We start from the raw sequence: 17219 nt of genomic DNA on the forward strand, positions 1-17219 counted from the left end.
TTGGAGAGATATCAGAAGAAGGCATCATTCTCTAGCAGGTGGAGAAGGTTTGATAAATTTGTAACTGAAACATTTCAGTGGTTCTCAACCTTTTTCTTTCAACTCACATGCCATGACATAGATGGTCTGTCATTAGTAAGGGATTGCTTAAGGTAGTATGTGGGTGAAAAGAAAAGGTTTGAAAACCACTGTTTTAATCATACCTCATTGACTCATTATGTGCACGGTTTCATAACTCCAAAGGAAATGGGCCAATGACAATTTTTCTCAAGCAAAATAGTTCAGTAACAATTGGGTCCAGAACAGTGATTCTCAACCTTCCCTTCCCATTCACATCCTTTCTAATCACAGAGCATAGGGATTACTTTAAATGGTGAGTGGAAAGAAAAGGTTGAGAACTGCTAATTAGATCGAGGTTTGGCACTCAAAATATTCCCATTTGATGCAGTTAGCAAAGGAACTAACAGGTGAGATCAAGAAAAGGAAATGTATTCAAGAAGTTCTTGGAAACTGAAATATTCTATTTAAAAGTTGATAGGCTGAATGGGCGCCTTTGGTGCAGAATCTTTGAAAAGATTACCTTTTACACAGTGAACAGAAGTCTGGAAAAATGTCATAAAAAATCTGTATAACAAAATTATCTAGGCTCATAATTAAATAGTTCTAGTTCTTTTAACAGTTGCATTAAAATGAAGGACCACCTTTCAAATTAATAGATAAAATGGACAAAAGCTTTCAGAGAAGGGCAGGGAAGTTCGCCATGATCAATATTCGTTCAAGCAACTTCATTAATCAATAGCAACTGGAAATATTAAGACAGATTTTGAGGGAAAGTAAACAGAGTTACAGTTTCAAGTCAATAACCTTTAATCAGAGTTGAGAAATGTTAGAAATCAAAGCTGTTTTAAGATTTATTGTCGCAGACTGAGATCTCAACTGATCATTCTGGAGAAGATCTAAATTGAACAGGAATGAAAACAGAGATGGAAAAAAAATTACAATCTTCCAATGGTGATATACACACTTCAATTCTCCATCCTACTCCAAGATTCGTTTATCGTCATTTAATAGTACAGAACATGTAATATTACATGAAATTGCTCTCTTCCTGATATAAGGCAAAGAGTCACAAATTCTGACCTCTGTCTTTGGACACTTACACTATTCCAAAAAAAAACTCAACACATTTTTAAACATCAACATTTCATCTCCGAACATCCCACATGACACCAGTCTATAAATTCAAGAAAGCAAGACCGAGAGTGCTCAGGACTTAACATTAAATCCATTTATTTCAGATCTCTGTTCTTCTCAGTTTGCATCAGAGCTATAACATTAATTCTGATTCTCTCTTTCTCACACACACGCCCTCTCTCTCCAGAGATGTCTGACTTGCTGAAAATTTCAAGCATCCACTGTTTTCACCCCATCAGCAGCTTTTCAAATAATTGGTGAAAGAATTGTGGGGAAAAGGTACAGGAGCTGGAAGACGAGCACTTAGCAGCACAAGGACAGCTTCCTCCCCCCTGCCATCAGATTCCTGAATGATCAATTTGCATTTTTACACAGAAGTTTGGGAATTATTCTGAAAAAACTGAGCATACTTACCTTCGGTGTGACCCAATGTGGTTGTTTACACAGGGGCACTTTTACATAGCCTTCCTGTGTTGCGAATTTTGTCAGAGGGGGAATGTTGCACTCATTAGGCCTGTTTCTTACAGAGTGACTGCAGCTGCTCCGTAAAAGTGTGTAGGGGTACAAGTGGAAAAATTATGGGATGGAACTTGCATTAAAAATTCCATCCCGACATTTTTTTTTTACACTGTCACCTGAAATTTTCTGCTGTTCAGTGGCTGTGTAAAAGAGTCTAAAAAAAATCACAGACACTGCCTTCACTTTAACTTTTACTCCACTATTTTTATTTACATTTTAAGGTGATTTATATAAATGTTTGCACTGTGATGCTGCCACAAAGCAATGAATTTTGTGACATGTTCCCAACAATAAGTTCTGATTCTGAAATTATTTCAAACTTCATTTAATTAGCTCAGAAACAACTTGAGGCGCATGAGAGAATCCATAGAAGAGGAAGTCTCTCCAGTATTTCTGCTTGCTAAACACTATTTAATCTGCGGAATTGTCTGCCCAAGGAAGCAGCCAGATGCTGCCTCATTTAAAGTATTTAAAAACTCCATTTTGCTGAACCCTTGTTTGCACCTGTGCGATTTTCCACACAAAACCAACCAGGTGCACATGTTGTAACAAAGCCACAAATGAAGTCTGGGACAATAAAAAAAAACAATTCGTTCAATTCTCCTCTCACTGTGGCTGCTAATAACTGAAGGAGCTGAATTATTCAGATTCAATTTTGACTCTGTTCTGTTTTACTAGATTATTCCATACATTTGCCACTCTTTGGGTAAGGCAATTATTTTTCCTGATTGCTGTTCTAAATATACTTTGTTTCCACTTGCAACCGCCAGATTAATAACTAGTCTGACAGTATTAAAAATTGTTTCTGCAATCTGCCTGTCGCAACTAAACCCAGAAATTAGTTAGGTCAAGCTGCCATAATAATGTGCAAAATGGTGTGAATTTCCCTAATGCTGGAATGGAATAGGTAAGTGCCTGGTGTAATCCTTGCCTCGGCACATGTTGGTCCACATAATGCAAGCAGACTGCTATTTAACAATCCATGTCTACATCTTAATGCATCGAACATTTCTCGGCTCTTTTTACTGTTGTATTAAAGGGTGACAGTGAAAGTTTGTGTCAAATCCATTTTGCATTGATGTCGGAACTAAACATTCAGATTTGTAAGCTACCGAAGGGTTTGTATCAAAAATGTATTAACCCTGTGTAGTCACTTCAAAGCTGATTTTTGCTGAAAGGGAACTGTCCAGATATTTTCTTTTGGATTGCAAAAGGGGTAATTTGAAGATTAAGAAGGGGAAACCTGATACGAGTCTTGAAAACTGTGTGGGGTGGAGAGAAGAACTGATTCCATAGGCGCAAGACCAGAACAAAGGAGGGTTACTTCATAATCATTGTCAACAAATGTAATGTTTAATGTAAAGGGAGGCCTCAGATATAGCAGGTGAGTATACAAGAATACTGTAAGAGGCTAATGGTTCTGTTATCTCCTTATGAACCTGAAATGAGGAAATAATCATACTGATCTTTTTTTTAATGGATCACAAGTTTTGTTATTTTCTATTTGAAAGATAAGAATGGCAAGAAAAATAGGTCCAAGATAGTTTAGTAGTTTGATCCTGCTATCTAGATTTTAATTTTACAATGAAAATTTAGCTTCCTGAACACTTTTGAGTATATTTTATGTATTTTGTGCTGCTAAAAATCACCTTTAAAATTTCCTATCACATATCATTGTTTAGTCATGATCTATTTTTGTAATTTCCTATTTGAAGTTGACTAGTAAGCTGTTTTGGTCAGTCCAAGCAAGTCTGGGTAGGCACTCCGTGCAGGTAATTTGCAAATGTTGTTTTAGGCCTGGGTATGCCTAGTCAGGATAGATGCAGACAGGCTATAAAAGCAGTTCACATATTCAGAGGTTGATTATGGATTGAACGCATCTTGATGCACATGTTCTTCAGGCAATAGCAAAGTAACTGTACTTAACAATAGCATTTATTATCTTCAGGAACATTCAATACACAAAAATGTCTCGTCAATATCACAACCACTCTGATTTTTTCTGTTACGTTTGTGGCGAGTAGCAGCACGACTCCACTTACTAAGAAAGACTAATTGCTCTACTTCGGTTGTAAAATTGGTGACCAAGACAGAAGCCTGGGGTCCTCACATTGGTTGTGCAACATGTGCAGTCAACCTGAGAGTTTGGCTCAACATCATTATGTGATTAAACATCTTAAATTCAATAAAGGTGAATTTAATGTTTCTACAACTTCCCCACACACTCAAATAATGGGATTAAACTTGTAGTGATAGCCCTTTTTATCCCTCTAGCCCTGCAGAATTCTCCTCGATATGTTTATGTTAGAACTGATGAATTGTACTGCATGACATCACTCTGCAATCCAAAAAAAATTTTTTTTTTTTTGCTTTCTCTTTTTTATATACCTATAATTTTTTTTAAAAACATTTTTCGATTTGTATTTTTTTTGGTGGGAGGGGTTTTTGGGGTGGGGTGAAACCCATCATTTATTCATTTTTGTTCTTTTTTGATATCTGTACTATTATAATATTTGTAGTTACTGCATGTATGAAATAGTAAATAATTTTTTTTTTAAACTTCCTACATGATACAGCAAATCTGAAATTATTTTTGTGTTCATCTTGAAGTTGTCTAATCTCTTTTTTTTCCCCCAGGGAAAAAAAATTGTTGTCCAGTGTCATTGTAACCAGCATGTCAATTGTTGAATTCCCGAAGCAGAGGATATTGAACTCAACAAATGGAGTGTTTCATTTAAAGGGAGACCTCCGACATAGAAGGTGAGACCGCAAGAATACTGTAAGAGGCAAATGGTGCGGTCATCTCTTTGTGAACCTGAAACAAGGCAATAATCTAGTTGGCTTTTTTTTGTTATTTTAAATTTTTTAATTTTCACACTATGAACCATACTGACCAAAATACATACAGACATTTTTTTCTCTTGAATATATAGTGTCATTTTCTCCCCTTTTTCCCCCGTCCCTTCCCTCCCTCACTCACCACCCCCCCCCTTCCCATTTATTTTAATGGATCACTGGTCTCATTGTGAGAGACAAGAGAATTGGAGGAAAATGGGTAGTTAAGTAGTTTGATCCTATCTAAATTGAAATTTTACATTATAAAGGATAAATTGTTGATTCTGATTGATTTGTCAGCAATGTTGATCGTGTCTGAGGAAGCATCCAATGTCCCAACTGTTTGTTTTAAGAGTATTTATTTGTTAGGTATGAAAGCAAGTGAGGTGATCAGTATTTTGGGGATCCCACACGAATGGGAGTTGAAGTAAGACTGTTCTCTTTCTTTTGCTTGGCTTCGCGGACGAAGATTTATGGAGGGGGTAAATGTCCACGTCAGCTGCAGGCTCGTTTGTGGCTGACAAGTCCAATGCGGGACAGGCAGACACGGTTGCAGCGGAAAATTGGTTGGTTGGGGTTGGGTGTTGGGTTTTTCCTCCTTTGCCTTTTGTCAGTGAGGTGGGCTCTGCGGTCTTCTTCAAAGGAGATTGCTGCCCGCCAAACTATGAGGCGCCAAGATGCACGGTTTGAGGCGATATCAGCCCACTGGCGGTGGTCAATGTGGCAGGCACCAAGAGATTTCTTTAGGCAGTCCTTGTACCTTTTCTTTGGTGCACCTCTGTCACGGTGGCCAGTGGAGAGCTCGCCATATAACACGATCTTGGGAAGGCGATGGTCCTCCATTCTGGAGACGTGACCCACCCAGCACAGTAACATATAAAAAGCAATCCAATGAACACAAACGTTGCAACGCAACTTTAATGTTGTAAATTAAAATATCTCTCTGGGTAAACTCATTTTAATTTGACCCCCACTGGTGGTGGTGGGGGTGGGGGGGGAAATATTATTATACAAGACAAAGCAGTAGAACTTAGCTGGTTCAAAAGATGAAAAAATATTTTTTAATGATAGTATTTAAAGAGTCACAGGATCACTTTTTCATTGAAGTGCTGTGCACTTTTTAATCCCATGGTGGGGGAGGGGGGGAGGTATTCGTGTGTGTTCCAACATTTTTAACGGCCTTGCCAATTCCACTGACCTCGGTGCGTGTGGGGCTAAGAGACATTCAAATAGTCAATAAACGCTCTCTCAACTCCCTTCACTACGCGTTGTCCTCAGACTCTCGTTCCCCTGTTCCCGACAGGATCCTAAACTCTTCCAACAGCCTCCTTGCAGAAAGAAAGAAAAACAAGAGTGATTTTGCGAAGATCAGAAAGCTGGGCGCACCCAGAAATTTCAGATTGCTGCTTCAGCTTTTCGCTCCCGTCTATTCCGGGAGATCGAAAGTGCCGATCGCTCGTTCTCTCTTCGTGAACGGCTGTGTTGCCGATTTCATTCGCCGCGCCCCCTTTCCCACTCCCCGAGTTGCTGGCGGCAGCAGTGTGCTTCGAGTTGAATTCATGCGGGCGACGGTGGGCTTTAGCCTCCAAATCGGGACTTTATTTTCTAATCTTCCTGATCGTCCATCTCAGAGTCAATTGAAAGTAATCTGTAAACACGCTGAGGAGAAACAGGAACGATGTGTGTGGAGGGCAGCCACCCATACATTTTATTGAGCCTTTCTTGGTCTCAGGACCCCCGTGGTCGACGCAGCCATTTGTGTTATCACTGACAAAAGACAAAGGAGGAAAAACCCAACACCCAACCCCAACCAACCAATTTTCCGCTGCAACCGTGTCTGCCTGTCCCGCATCGGACTTGTCAGCCACAAACGAGCCTGCAGCTCACGTGGACATTTACCCCTCCATTAATCTTCATCCGCGAAGCCAAGCCAAAGAAGAAGAAGAAACATATTGGAATTAAAAAAAGACGAAGCCACTTATTCACGCACACATACTCTCTCTTCACCCCACACACACACACACACACACACACACACTGCGGGATAAGCAGGAGCAAAGGTCGGATAAGTGATAGCGGTCGAAAGTTAGCAACGAAACCAAGGGCAGTCAAACATTGTAAAACCGAGGCGAATTAGTGGTGATTTGTTTGCTTAACAGCGGGGTCTACTCAAATAGTTCGTTTGGTTTGGGCAGCTGCAAGTTGACCAAAATTCGCCTTTGCTCTGAAATAAATTATATTTTAGGAATATCGTGATGAAAATAAAAAAGCACAATGCTGGAGCAACTCAGCAGGTCAAACACTGCACAAGATTGCCAGCGTTTTGGGCTTGAGCCCTTTATAATCTTGATGAAGGGATCAAACCTGAAACGTTGGTTATGTATCTTTGACCAATTGAGTTGCTCCAGGATTCTGCGTTTTTACTTCAACCACAGTGTCTGCTTGTTAGAGAATAAATACGTTGGTTGTTTTTCCTTGCAGATCCGAACGTTTCCCTCGTTTTGATTCGTGGGGTGGTGATGCTTGACCATCCCACGAATCAGAATCAGAATTTATTCTCACGAACGTCACAAAATTCGCTGTTTTGCGGCAGCATCGCAATGCAAGCATTCTACAAAGCACATTTCAAAATAAATATAGTGCAAGTGTGTTTCATTGTCCCATGCAGGGATCTGATGGCAGAAGGGAAGAAGCTGCCCTTGCGCCATTGAGTTCTCCTCTTCCGGCTCCTGTTCCTTTTCCCAATGGTAGCAGTGTGAAGAGGGCAGGGCCTGGGTAGTGGGGGTCCTTGAGGACAGAGGCTGCAACATTACCTCATGAATTTTGAACTCAATCCCCAGACTAATGAAGGCCAGCATACCATAAGCCTCTTGAACTACCCTATCAACTTGTGTGACAACCTTGAGAGAGTTATGGATTTGGACCCCAAGGCCCTTCTGTTCTTCCACACTGTTACGAATCCTGCCATTCACCATGTATTCTGCCTTCAAGTTTGACCATCCAAAATGCATCATTTCACACTTAGCTGGATTGAACTCCATCTGCCAGTTTTCTGCACAACCCTGCGTCCCATTTACAGCCTATTGTGACCTATGACAATCTTCTACACCATCCACACCTCCAACCTTCCTGTCATCTGCAAGTTTACTGGCTCATCTGTCAACTTCTTTGTCCTAATCATTCATTTAAAAAAAAATCACAAAGAGCAGGGGTCTCAGAACAGATTCCTGCAGAACTCCACTATTCATTGACCTCCAGTCAGAATACGTTCTGTCTACCACCACCCTCTGCTTACTGCAGGCAATTTGAATATTTTAACTAATGCTAATTGAAGGGCTTATGTTTCTGAAGTTGAACGAAGGGCATTGGCCACAACATTCCAAGCATTTGTTTCCAAGAGATTGTTTTCAGTAGAACTCAGCAAGTCAGGCAGCGTCCACAGAGAGAAGTTACAGGTCAGGGCCTGTTTTCAGTCTCCATTTCTCTTCACGGATGCAGTCTGACCTGCTGGTCCCCCCCCCCCCCCCCACTGCACCTCACATTGCTTGCTCAACCTTCTCATCTGCAATTATTGTATTTCTCTTTTTTTGGCAATGTTGGTTCTTGCTGCATCTGTATTTATAATACTGGTTGCAGGATTTCATCATAAACAGCACTGTGGAAATCACTAGCTAATTACATTATATTAGGATACTTTTATTGGATGATTATGTGTTTACAATCTTGTTGTGAAACATGAAAGTCTCCAGGAACTCAGCAGGTTTTGCAGCATCCATAGGAAGTAAAGATATATTACTGAGTTTTTGGTCTGAATCTTTCTTCAAGGTATAAACAAAAAGCTGGCAGGTGAATGAATAAAGACTGGAGAGAAAAGGGGCAGAGTCCACACCAACAAACAAAAGGTGGTCATTTGATATGATAAGAGGAAAGGTGAGAAATTATTTTGACTCTGTGAAAGGAGACAGCAGAAAAAGGGAAGAATGAAGAGGGACACTCTCGAGCAGGGGTGTCAAACTCAAATTCACAGAGGGCCAAAATTAAAAACTTGGACTAAGTCATGGGCAAAACTAAATATTTATTGAAAATTTTCAACAACATCTGCATGTTTTCTCTTCTTTCAACATATGTAATGTTAAACTTTTTCTTATTAAAATAAATGTTTAATAATAGTTTTGGTTAAACTCTTTCCAGAAGAAGCATTAACAAATGAGAAATAAAATATTCAATAAATAATATTTCTCTATAGCCTTTAAGCTCCTTTTAAATGTATTTTTTTCACAAGCCAACAAGTCAAAAAAATAACAACTTGCTTCAATGAAAATCCAATTTTTCAACTATGAACAGTCCAAAGTTAACCAAAGAAAATATTAATCCAAGCTTAGCTTGCTACACTGTGATTTACTCTGATGCACCTGGGTCTAAACCAGATACTTGGCATCTCTTCTTAGATGCAGTTCATCAAACTCTGGGGTCAGAGTTTGCCTCCTGTCTTGAAAGGTCCTGTTTTCTGTCTTTCGTTTGGCCATTTTTCGAAAGGGGTTTATTACGTGTGAGTTGGGCGACAGGTCACAGATGCTAATGAAAGTAAAGAGAGGAGGTGGGGGCGATTAGCGAGCTGACGGGCTGGCGCCAATGCATTTGCAAAGCATTCTGGGATTTGTAGTATTAGCTGTGCATGCACTATACTGGCGCGGTGGGCAGCGGGCCAGCTCTAATACATATTTGATATGATCTTGCGGGCCAAATATAATTATATCACGGGCCAAATTTGGCCCGTGGGCCTGAGTTTGACATGTGTGCTCTAGAGGAAAGAAATATTGTTGGTATGAAATATTATTTCAGAGTTAAAGTCAAATCATTTCAGTTCAGCATGTGCCATCAGTCGTCGTTCTGTGGTTTACACTCATGTCAAAGTCGGAAACCTTCGATTTCAGTTGCCTTGGAACATCATTGAACTTCAGTGAGGTACAGAGTGGGATCTGCACTATTGGAGGAGTTGAATCCTCTGTTTTTCCTCCCAAGTAGAATATTCTGTTGTATTTCATGGCAGATCAGAGACGCTTCCTCTAAAGTCCACAGGCTGGATAGCACATCGCTGTTTGTGAGAGCTTGCAACTCACAGATGAGCTACCTTTGCACTAAAGTATACATGTGAAGATGTTTGGGAAACTTGATAAAACAGCGTCATTGAATGAGTGATCAAATTTAATACATGATATTGCTCAATATCATAAAACCTGCAAATGCCAGAATCTTAAGGAGGTCAGTGTATCAATCAGCATCCATGGGAAGAAATGGTCTGTCAACAATTCAGGTGGGGATCATCAATCCAAACAGGAAGGTGCAATATTAAATATACCAAATGGTGTAAGAAGCAGGGGTGGAACAATTAACTGATAGGGGGGTTGGACAGAAGAAGAGGTGGGGGAGCTACTGGAGGAGCTCAGTGGATCCAATGGCATGCAAGGGGAGAAATTGTCAGTCAATGTTTAGGATTTCAGATTTCAGATTTATTGTCAGTACATACAACCCTGAGATTTTTTTTCCTGTGGGTGAGGCAGAGTTATTGGTAATGAAAACAAAAAGGTTTAGACCCATTATTGATACTAAAATGGGAAGGGTGATATCAACATACCATACTCCTCCTTGACGGTCTTAAATCCATCGACCTTTCTAAATTTTAGGTCGCTCCAATTTCAATCTGGTTTCACTGATTCCATCTCTTCTTTGCATACTTTTCTCTCTGACCTTCTCACTCCCTCTGCCTGTCTCTTCATCTTTCCCACCTTTTGTCCAATACCCAATCACATTTTAACTACCACCCCTGCTTCTTCCAACCCTTCATGTATTTGATAGCTTGCATTCCCATCTTAGGCTCCATAAAGGGTCCAGACCCAAAAAGCTAACTGACCATTTCAACCTCTGGATGCTGTCTGACATGCTGAGTTCCTCCAACCTCTTGTTTTTTTTCTCATGATGTTGTTTGTATCTGTGCCAAATCACAAAGTGAGGGGAAACAAATGACTGAATGGATGGTGAGGCACAAATAAATCTGAAATAGTGTTACATGCCATCTAACAGCAGCCTGGATTAATTGATGGCATCTTCTGGGATATTTACAGACATTTTTTTTTCTTGAGAGCAAAGTTGGTTCCATGGCTATCACTTCTCAAGACCTGCATTGAAATAGCACCATTTCACTGATTGAAGAGTACAGGGCAAAGGAGCTCAGCAGGTCAAACTGTGCACGTTATATAGCAAAGATAAAGATGCATAACCAATGTTTCGGGCTTGAGCCCTTCATCAGCTCCCAAACAAAATGATGGTGATAGGGACAAGGGGAAGGGGAAGGAGCACAGGCCCACAGACAAGAGGTAATAGGTGGAAAAGGGAGGGAAGGCACAATGGCAAGCGGGGGAGGAGGGATGGCTCTGTGAATGGAGAGGGAAGGGGTGGAGAGCTGAAGGAAAGAAGACAAAGGGAATGGGAAGGGAGGGAGAATGGAGAGTAGGCCAGCAGAAAGCGGAGGTCGATGTTAATAACATCCAGATGGAGAGTGCCCGGACAGAAAATCAAGCTAAATACTAGGCATTGCTGTCAGTGGCCACTCAACCACAAGAGGCATTGTCAACAATCCCAGTCCCACTTCACCAGTCTTCACCATCGACCTGCAGTGTCTCTGATGAGCTGTCTTTTCAGTGTGCTGTATGGGGATGAACAAATTTAGGAACCAAAGTCAGATGTTTATCTTCCTGTGGCCCATATGCATTTTTTGGCAACAGGTTCAGCAGAAAACTAAATATATTGTAAAAACAAAACTACATCAGTATGGATGATTCCAATACTAGTTTCAAAATATTTTAGACACACTCTGCAAACTGGGCCAAATTGGCTAATTTTCACTCTTTTTAGCATAACTGACCTGAATTCCATTACCATTCTTGCCCAAACTTAAAGTGAATCTGACTCCAAAGATAATTAAGAGGACATTTATTTGACACTATGAAGTGATACTCATCTGCAGTATGCCTATCAAAGCAAAAACTACTTGGGAGATCATTTCAACCTTCTGCAAACTGCATAAACAAATCAGTTTATTTATACATTTTCAGGGTGTATCAGTTTCCCAAAAATGTCCTCACAGCAGTTAAATAGAGTTCAGTAACAAATACGTTACTTCTAAACCTTTACAAGACTCTAGTTAGACCTCAGATGGCACATTATACCCGATTCTAGATACCATGCATTTGGAAGCATGCAGTATGGAGATTGAGATTGGCTTGAATGGTGCCAGAGATGAGGCTCTTCAGTTATAGGAAGACATAAGGGAAGGTAATGATGGGGCGCACAAGAGCACAAGAAAATGGGAAGAGGAATAGTCCACTCAGCCATCCAAACCTGCATCACGTACAATGTGATCATGGCTGATCTACACCAAGCTTCAACACTTTTTTGCCACTTTGCCAGTTCACCATAGCCCTCAATTCCCCGATCTTACAAGATTTGGTTTACCTTATCTTTAAATACCTCAGATAATCTAGCCTTCCCAACACTCCATGATAGAGATTACTGGTACAAACTGCTCTCTCCACAGAGTGCCACAACTTGAGAGGAATAGATAATGGTGACAGCCAATGCCTTTTTCCCAGGGCCAGAGTAGCAAACACCAGAGGACATCTGTACAAAATGAAGAGAAGAAAGTTTAGGGGATACATCAGGGGTAAATGTTTTTACATGGAGAGTTGTGGGTTCCTGGAATGCATTGCCAGGATTGGTGGTGGAGGCAGAAACATTGGGAGCATTTAAGAAACTGAGACAGGCACATGGATGAAAGAAAAAGAGGGTTTTGAGGTAGGGAGCGTTTCATTTTTTTGGGGGGGGGTGTTAGGATCATGTAGATTGGCACAATATCGTGGACCAAAATGCTTGTAGTATTCTATGTAACAAGAGAATAAAATTTTAAAATGAGGACAGGAACTATGAATCGCACAGGGAAGCATGTCTTCCTCAGTGAACTTCGAGGATATGGAATGCATACCTGAAAGGAGAGTGGAAGCAGATTCAGTTAAAATTTTCCAAAGGGAATTGACTAAATACTCAGAAAAGGATAAAAGACACACACGTGCGCGTATGTGAAAGAGATTGATTAATTGGATGGCTCCTTCAAGAAGTATCACAAGCAGAAAAGATAGAACCCTTTCCATGTAAACAAAGATTGAGCAAATTGCCCTCTTGAGAAGGAATGAACAAAGCCAACATTACCTTGAGAACTTGTGGTGGCTGCAGAATGTTGAATCAACTGACTTGTGATCAGTAGCTTTGGAAGAAGTACTGTGCTGTAACTGCCCCTTTGGAGTACACTTATTATTACAAGTAGTGAAAATGCCAACCTTTGAAATCTTTTGCTGTCCTGTTGGTAGAAAAAACTACATTACTGCTGAACCTTTGCAGGAGTACTTTCAGTATTATCACTTTCAGGGGTAATTCATTGAAGAAGGGCTCAGGCCTGAAATGCCAGCAACATATCTTTATCTACTGCGGCTACTGCAAGACCAGCTAAGTTTCTCCAGCATTTCTGTGTGATTTAACTACAATCACAGCATCTGCAGACTTTTATGTTTCACAGGGTTATTGTGTTGGAACCCTGCCATTAAATCATGCCCTTATTTTTCCAGGGCTATGGAGAATCATAGAGCCATAGTTAACAGCAATAAAAACAGGCCTTCTATCCACCTCCTCTATGCTGATCATCATGCTGGCACACACTAGCCCCACTTGTCTCCATTAATTCCCTTTCCCTTTATGCCCTACCCATTCAAGTACCTGTCCAGATGCCTTTTTTGTGTCGTCACCACCTTTTTCGGCAGCTCATTTCAGATATCAAGTACTCTGAGAGAGAAAAAAATTATCCCTCAGATTCACCCTCACCTTAAACCCATGTTTTAGCTACCCATACCTATAAAGTTCAAAGTTATTGTCAGAGTACATACATGACAGCACATACAACCCTGAGATTCTACTTCCGGCGGGCCAAGCAGAATTTCTACTTGACAGTGGTACCAAAAAATCTGTACTCTATCCAAAAGAGAAAAACATAATCAAGGAGGAAGTGCAAACAAACTGCAATACAGAAAATAAATATTAAATAATAAGTAACACGCAAAGTAAGAGTCCTTAAATTAATCTCTGATCGAGTTTGTTTTTTTTTTTTTTTTTTTTTTTTTTTTTTTTTTTTTTTTTTTTAAATTTTTTATTTTTCACACCATAAATCACAATAGCCATGATATACACTTTTTCTTTTCCACACATTTACAGTGACTTTTTCTCCCTCCCCCCTCCCTCCTCCCAAGCCACCCCCCCATCCCTCCCCCCTCTCATCCATTTTAGTTATACAATCTAGGTTGCATTAATTCAGTTAGACAATGTTGTCATTCAACAAAAATACACCAGAAATTCTACTGAGTCCATTTTTTTCTTCTCTTCTCCTTCCATCAACTTAGGTAATGTTTGTTCCCGGTAGGTTTTCGCTATTGTATTTAATGTAAGGCTCCCATACTTGTTCGAATATTTCAATATTATTTCTTAAACTATATGTTATTTTTTCTAATGGAATACATTTATTCATTTCTATATACCATTGTTGTATTTTCAAATTATCTTCCAATTTCCAGGTTGACATAATACATTTTTTTGCTACAGCTAGGGCTATCTTAACAAATCTTTTTTGTGCATCCTCCAAGTCAATTCCAAATTCTTTATTTTTTATGTTACTTAGGAGAAAGATCTCTGGATTCTTTGGTATATTGTTTTCTGTTATTTTATTTAATATCTGATTGAGATCATCCCAAAATTTTTCTACTCTCTCACATGTCCAGATTGCATGAATTGTTGTTCCCCTTTCTTTTTTACATCGAAAACATCTATCAGATACTGTTGGGTCCCATTTATTTAACTTTTGCGGTGTAATGTATAGTCTGTGTAACCAATTATATTGTATCATACGCAGCCTCGTATTTATTGTATTTCTCATCGTTCCAGAGCATAACTTCTCCCATGTTTCCTTTTTTATCTTTATATTTAAATCTTGTTCCCATTTTTGTTTAGTTTTACCATTTGTTTCCTCATTTTCCTTTTCTTGCAGTTTAATATACATATTTTTTATAAATCTTTTGATTAACATTGTATCTGTAATCACATATTCAAGGTTACTTCCCTCTGGTAAACTCAAGTTGCTTCCTAATTTATCTTTCAAGTAGGATCTCAGTTGGTAATATGCCAGCGCTGTATCTCCCGTTATATTGTACTTATCTCTCATTTGTTCAAAGGATAAGAATCTACTTCCTGAAAAACAATTTTCTATTCTTTTAATCCCTTTTTTTTCCCATTTTCTAAAGGCAAGGTTGTCTATTGTAAAAGGGAGTAGCTTATTTTGCGTCAATATTAGTTTTGGTATTTGGTAATTTATTTTATTTCTTTCTACATGTATCTTCTTCCATATATTGAGGAGATGGTGTAATACTGGAGAAGTTCTATGTTGTACCAATTTTTCGTCCCATTTATATAATATGTGTTCAGGTATCTTTTCCCCTATTTTATCTAATTCTAGTCTCGTCCAGTCTGGTTTTTCCCTTGTTTGATAAAAATCTGATAGGTACCTTAATTGTGCGGCTCTATAATAATTTTTGAAGTTTGGCAATTGTAAGCCTCCTTGTTTATACCATTCTGTTAATTTGTCTAGTGCTATCCTCGGTTTCCCCCCTCTCCATAAAAATCTCCTTATTATTTTCTTTAACTCTTTGAAGAATTTTTCTGTCAGTTGTATTGGCAATGCCTGAAATAAGTATAGTATCCTTGGAAAAATGTTCATTTTAATACAGTTTATCCTTCCTATCAGTGTTAGTGGTAGCTCTTTCCAATGCTCTAAATCGTCCTGTAGTTTTTTCATTAGTGGATTGTAATTGAGTTTATATAATTGGCCTAGATTTTTGTTTATTTGCACACCTAGGTATCTTATTGCCTGCGTTTGCCATCTGAATGGGGATTCCTCCTTAAATTTTGCGAAATCCGCGTTATTCATAGGCATTGCTTCACTTTTATTTACGTTTATCTTGTATCCCGACACTTCTCCATATTCCTTCAATTTCTTATATAGTTCTTTTATTGATAGTTCTGGTTCTGTTAAGTACACTATCACATCATCCGCAAACAGACTGATTTTATATTCCCTGTCTTTTATTTTTATTCCTTTTATATTATTATCTCTTCTTATCGATTCTGCTAGTGGTTCTATAGCTAGCGCAAACAATAATGGTGATAGTGGGCATCCCTGCCGCGTTGACCTGCTTAAGTTAAATTGCTTTGATACATGTCCATTTACTGTCACTTTCGCTAACGGTCCCTTATATAATGCTTTAATCCAATTAATATACTTCTCCGGTAAACTGAATTTTTGCAATACTTTGAACAAGTAATTCCATTCTACTCTGTCGAAGGCCTTCTCTGCGTCTAAAGCAACTGCTACTGCCGGTGCTTTATTTCCTTCTACTGCATGAATTAAGTTAATAAATTTACAAATATTGTCTGTTGTGCGTCTTTTTTTGATAAATCCAGTTTGGTCTAAATTTACCATTTTCGGTACCTGTTCTGCTAATCTGTTCGCTAATAGTTTAGCTATTATCTTATAATCTGTGTTTAGCAAAGATATTGGTCTATATGACGCTGGTGAGAGTGGATCTTTCCCTTGTTTTAGTATCACTGTAATTATTGCTGTTTTACATGAATCTGGTAAGTTTTGTGTCTCATCAATCTGGTTGATTACATCCAGGAGGGGCGGTATTATTAGGTCTTTAAATGTTTTGTAGAATTCTATTGGGAGTCCATCCTCTCCTGGTGTCTTATTATTTGGTAAATTTTTTATTATCTCTTGTATTTCTACTGTTCCAAATGGTTCTGTTAATTTATTTTGTTCCTCTATTTGTAGTTTTGGTAGTTCAATTTTAGTCAAAAATTCATCTATTTTCCCTTCTTTCCCTTCGTTTTCGGTTCGGTATAATTGTTCATAGAATTCTCTGAAGTTTTCCTTAATTTCTTTTGGATTATATGTAATTTGTTTGTCTTTTTTCCTTGTTGCCAATACCGTTTTCTTAGTTTGCTCTGTCTTAAGCTGCCATGCTAGGATTTTGTGTGTTTTTTCCCCTAGTTCATAATATTTCTGTTTTGTCTTCATTATATTCTTCTCCACCTTATATGTTTGTAATGTTTCATATTTTATTTTTTTATCCGCCAATTCTCTTCTTTTGGTTGTATCTTCCTTTATTGCTAATTTTTTTTCTATGTTTATTATTTCCCTTTCCAACTGCTCTGTTTCCTGATTATAGTCCTTCTTCATCTTGGTTGCATAACTTATTATTTGCCCTCTAATGAATGCTTTCATTGCGTCCCATAGTATAAACTTATCTTCCACTGATTCCGTATTTACTTCAAAGTACATTTTTAATTGTTTTTCAATAAATTCTCTAAAATCCTGTCTTTTAAGTAGCATGGGGTTTAATCTCCATCTATACATTCTTGGAGGGATGTCTTCTAGCTCTATTGCCAATAACAGGGGTGAGTGGTCCGATAATAGTCTAGCTTTATATTCCGTTTTCCTAACTCTCCCTTGTATGTGGGCT

The 17219-nt window shown here is 38.9% G+C and overlaps 1 long non-coding RNA gene across 1 annotated transcript in view; it reads left to right on the plus strand.

Moving 5' to 3' along the window:
* Nucleotides 1-8638, plus strand: part of LOC138736307 (uncharacterized) — a 64125-nt gene extending 55487 nt beyond the window's left edge. The window contains exons 5-6 of the long non-coding RNA XR_011340218.1: nucleotides 4351-4473; nucleotides 8374-8638. This is a non-coding gene — a long non-coding RNA (uncharacterized lncRNA). The remainder of the gene's footprint in view (nucleotides 1-4350; nucleotides 4474-8373) is intronic.
* The last annotated feature ends 8581 nt before the right edge of the window (nucleotides 8639-17219 follow it).

The sequence above is a fragment of the Narcine bancroftii genome, chromosome 6, assembly GCF_036971445.1.
Source record: "Narcine bancroftii isolate sNarBan1 chromosome 6, sNarBan1.hap1, whole genome shotgun sequence".
In the NCBI taxonomy this organism is placed as follows: domain Eukaryota; kingdom Metazoa; phylum Chordata; class Chondrichthyes; order Torpediniformes; family Narcinidae; genus Narcine; species Narcine bancroftii.